The 5,337-nt window shown below is 42.5% G+C and overlaps 1 pseudogene; it reads right to left on the bottom strand.

Moving 5' to 3' along the window:
* Positions 1-897: 897 nt before the first annotated feature.
* On the bottom strand, positions 898-1,639 carry LOC102996344 (protein ILRUN-like; annotated as a pseudogene).
* Positions 1,640-5,337: the final 3,698 nt, after the last annotated feature.

The raw sequence follows: 5,337 nt of genomic DNA on the forward strand, positions 1-5,337 counted from the left end.
TTAAAAACCTTTTTTTTTTGTTTTTTTTTTTAGCTCTCAGCATCAAGGCTTTATTCAACCAACCAAAACCAACAACCAGGAACCATCATCACCTTAGGAGAGCATGGAAGGCTCTGTTTAATCAGCAAGCATGGAAAGAAACAGATCAAGAAATGAAACACCTAGAAGTCTGTCTTAGAACAATCAGAATATTTAAAATGATGATTAATTCAACAATTCTCTCACTTATTCCTCACACATGAAAAGTCAAAATATCACTTGGGCCACTCCGGGTTTTGAGTGAGGAAGGTCGATGGGCCATAAGAGCCTGGAAAAATATCAATAAGACACACAAACAAGGTAAATAAACTGGAAACTCACACAAACAAGGTAAATAAACTGGAAGCTCAACAACATTTCGGATAAATAATTGAGCTTGCCTTTTTCCTCGGGAAAAACACCCCACCCAAAACCAAAAAAAAGTAGGAACGAATTCCAAAGCTGGGTTGCTGCACCACACTTAGCAAGCATTTACTCTGGAAGAATGACTGGTGATCTTTTGACTTTTTTTTTTTTTTTTTTTTTTTTTTGGTTAATGCTAAAGGTAAAGAAGTTGGTTCTTTCAACACCCAAACCAGAGCAGAGAGACAGTAGTAAATTACAAACGTGGATGGAATAATATCCACAGGACATAAACGTGCGGGGTAGGTATCCGTGCCGTTGCATTGGCAGAAGAGCTAAGCAGTCTTAAAGAACATTCTAGGCTTCTAGGTTTGCCATGAAGGGGTATCACAAATCTCAAGGCCCACCACCTGCCCTTTCTCCCCTTCTCCGAGGGCACCTACCTTACGGACAAGCTGTTTGCGCGACGGCTGGGGGACAGATTCTCAGAGTTCTGTGCGGGTCTACTCCCATCTTGCTTGGTGTGGTCAGCAACAGGAGCCCATGTGTTTTTGCTGATGGAGTCGAACCGGAACCCCCAGGGTCTTTTAAATTGTTTCACCTGATTGTCGGTTCTTTTGGGGAGAGGCAAAGGGGTTGAAGTTTCCTTCTACCTTGCGATGTGGCCGTGTGTCGCACTCCGTTTCAAAAGACGACAGCTGCTGCGTTACTCCTAAAAGTCCACCCAACTCCACACCGAGAAGGACCCCGACGACATCTCCATGTTAGAGTCCTGTGGCCGCGCATATCCGCCACTGTCCTGATACACTCCTGCTCTGCCCGGGCTGCACACCTGGACGCTGACATCTGCAGTCTCTTGGGGCTCTAGCGATCTCACCATCACCACGTGCACAAGTCCAAACTGGTCTCCTCTGACGTAGTTAAAACAAACCCGTCGAGGCCAGGCCTCTGCCCCAGAATTCTGCATCCGCCATGTTTTTATAAACTGAGTATCAGGAGGTATCGACTCCCCTTCTCCTGTGGTGACATCTTCAACAAAGGACATAGAGGGCACACTGATGTTTGGTCTCTCGAAGTCATACTAGGCGCCAACTGCTGCTTGTAGGTTCCAGTTGGTCATGGGCAGGAAAAGGCATAGCGGCCGGGTTGAGCTGGAAGCCAAGCAACTGGTGGAACCCAGAGATGAGCACGTCCTCGTCAGTGGTGCCAGGCAGGTGAACTTCTGCATCAGCTCGGGGTCCAGGTCCATGTCCTCCATGTGTGGGGCCGGACACTCGCTTCCCCGCATCCTCACAACCGAGCCGTCGCTGGGTCCGGGGACCGGGAGAAGCTGCTGGCAGGCACCGAGGCCCTGCTCGTCTGAGGTAGGCCCCGGCGTCTCGCTGTCTCATGCGGGTAAACACTCAGCCACGCACTCACTCACTCACTCTCGTGCTTTCCCCCTCTCCCACCCCCAGTCTCCCACCCTCCCAGCTCCACCGCCTCTGCTGACTCCGCCTCCGCTGACTCCGCCTCCCCCCGTGCCACGCCCACTGGTAGCAGATAAGTGAGAGCATTCAAACAAATAAATGTCGATATGCGGGACATGTAAATCCAAGAATCCAAATGAAACATCAAAACTGCAAATAGATATGCAGAGAGAACATCTCAGGATAAATAATACAAATACCATGTATAAACTGCAAAACTCGAGAGGCCTGATAAGGCCGTCCTATACAGAGGTGTTAATGATTTGTGAATTACAAACAGGAACAACGAGGGTTCTGTGAAGGGCCTTCCAGTTAAGCTCACCTGAAATCCTTTTGGGAAATTGGCAGAAGCAAGTAATGAATAAATAAAATTTAAATACTCAGTTAGGCTAATGAGGTCAACAGAGAAGCCAGAAACTAAAGCAAGCTCCAGCAACTGGCAAAATGATGTATATAAAAGGCAGAAGAGGCTAGAGTCTGTCTTATTTGGAGACCACAGGCCCTCGTATTATCAAGTGCCCTCATTATATCACCAGCACCTGGGGCTCCTTGTTCAAAGGAGGCTGCAAATATGAAACATATCTTCTTAAAACTAAAATATTTGATGGGGCATCTCAATCTTTTTTGACTACTGTTTCCAGGAGTTTCCCTGATAATTCCTTTGAGCTATAATTAGAACAGATCAATTTACAGGAAGATGATAGAAGTTTCTTGACCTGCTGATTGGGTTAGGCTTACGAGTGTCAGCCCTTGGAGGATTTTTTTTTTTTCCACTTGGCTTTCCATTATTAACCAGAAAACAATGTAAATTCATAATCTCTTGGCAAAAATTCCCATTTCCAACAACTCTCACACAACTGTCAAGCAAACTTTAAGTTTCAGAAGTTTGTGTTCTAATCTACAAAAAACCGAATATTGTTTGTGGTTCAGTTCCTTTAGTATTCTGTTAATGAAGCCATAGTTATGACTTCAATCTCCATTTTAGAGAGTTTGCTTTTCTTTTTCTTCCCCTCGGAAATCTGACTTGAATACCGTATACTTTTTTTTTTCCCCCACAAGAGGGCAAGAGAATGAAATAGAGCAAAGAATCAACTATAAAACCTAATTAAAAATGCTGATAGTGCACCATTACTTATAATGGATCCAACCCATCCTCAGTAAAATGTTCAGATACTACCAGGCATTCTACTGGTCTGTTCCACATGGCACCCCCCTCCTTTTCCCCCATCACCACCTTGTCTCCTAGCTACTCCCTCTGGGATATGCCCATCATGCACTTATCACCTCAACAATCTCATTCCCTCTGCAGTGACGGCACTGTTTATCTGTTTGAGAATCATTGGCATAGACATTAATGTTGACAACATCCGATATTCACTGCAATTGCTTCTAACACCATCATGGGTAACTGAAGAGTAAATGATCCTAACATACAAAAGGTCTCCTGATTGGAGAAAAGAAAACACCAAAATTTCTACCCGGCCTTCATTGTCTCTATTCAGTCATTATCACACTTTTTGTTTACATTTCTTCATTTACTTGTCTGAATATAGAAGAAGCAGCTGATGCTAACAATAAAAATCTTTGGAGCAAAGCTATGGCCTTTTACTGGAGAAGTTAAAAGCAGGCAGATAGTAGTTGACCCCAGTTTCCTTTTGGTTGGGAGAATTAAATACATCCGTCTACATGCTCATTCTCTTATGCCTCCAGTCTCAAACAATTAGCAAATCCTTTTAATTCTAACTTAAGTTAAAAAGTACAAAATAGAGACCAGACTTGAAAATTCCCTAAATAGACAAAATCATTTAGGCCACAAAAGCAAAACTTAATTTATCTTATTTTACAAAACAAACAAAACTTCGGTGACTTCTTGCAAATGCCTCTGAAAATCATAAACGAAACTTAAGCTGTTCCCCCAAATTGGCAAGTGGTGTCCACTTTTAAACAATCAGCTGTCACTAGGGAAGCTCTAAGGCTATAACCCAACATTATACAGAATAAGCAGCCTCTACATTTTAACTGTATAAGCTCTCCTATAGCAATACCTCTGAGCCTCATTCCCATGTTGGTTTGAGAGCTCCCAGTTCACAAACTGTTATATGTACACAATAAACTCTTGCTAATTACTATTTTAGTGATCTGGTGGTTTTAGTCTTGCTATTTCTGGATGTTGGACACTAATAAATGCATTCAATAATTGACTACTTCATGTCACCTCTGCCAGAGAATGATTTCACTTTGATTTTGCCAGTATCTTCAATAATCCACTTGCCTTTACCATCTACTCTCTACAGCACAGCAATAACGATCCTTTAAAAAATGTTAATTTATGTTCAGAATTCTCTAATTGTTTCTCATCTCTCTCAGGGTAAAAGCTCAAGTGTAAATATGGCCTTAAGGACTTCTGTGCTCTTTCCCAGTAATCTCCCAACTATTTGAATTTCTCTCTACCTTACTCCCCTCATGCACTCAGCTTCTTTCCAGGATGCATCCTACTGGTTCTAGGCATAGGGACATTTGTCTTCATGGGCCCCTTCCTACATAAAAAAAATTAAAAATTATATTTTATGACTTTAAAAAGAGGAATATAATCCAGGCTGGATTTATACTTATATGTTCTTTTTTTAAATTTATTTTTTATTGAGGTATAGTTGAATTACAATGTTGTGTTAATTACTGCTGTACAGCAAAGTGACTCAGTTATACATATATACATTCTTTTTCATATTCTTTTCCATTGTGGTTTATCACAGGGTATTGCCTATAGTTCCCTGTGTTAAACAGTAGGACCTTGTTGTTTATCCCTTCTTTATATACTGGTGTGCATCTAATCCCAAACTCCCAATCCAACCCTCTCCCACCCCCCTCCCCTATTGTTATATGTTCTTTATCAATACATTCACTTTTTCTGATTTTAGAAGAAATTAAATAGTAAAAATTTTATGGGTCCCTAAAAAATATCGTGGGCTCTCCACACTCTGCCTACAGTGCCTAGTGGCCAGGAGGGCCCTGCTCCTATGCTTTCTGAGGAATTAACTTCATACTTGTTAAGGAATATCTGGAATGTGATTTCTTCAAATAGCCCAGGTGTGTTGTAAGGAATACTTTTATAACTTAAATGGGATTTTAGGAAGATCTGTCAGGTAGGATCATGGAATAACACCATGTGAGTGAAAGAGATTTTTTATACCCACAGGTCCTGGAAGGGGAGACACATGCAGGGTGCCATATGGTGGGAGTTCCAAGGAGCCAAGAGAGAATGAGGACCTGTGGGCAAGTGCCTTTATTGAGGGGCAGGGTGGAATATATTAATACAAGGAAAAGGCTTGAGGGGATTTCATGGGTGGCTGTGAATATCATGAAGTCACAGTCAGGCAGGGTGAGAAGGGGAACTTGTGGCAGGACCAGCCTTATCACAGTGCTGCACCTGGTTACCTGGGCAGGGTGCTCACAGAAAGTTCATTGGGATATTGAAGCATCAGGAAGT

Source organism: Physeter macrocephalus, chromosome 5 (assembly GCF_002837175.3).
Source record: "Physeter macrocephalus isolate SW-GA chromosome 5, ASM283717v5, whole genome shotgun sequence".
NCBI lineage: Eukaryota > Metazoa > Chordata > Mammalia > Artiodactyla > Physeteridae > Physeter > Physeter macrocephalus.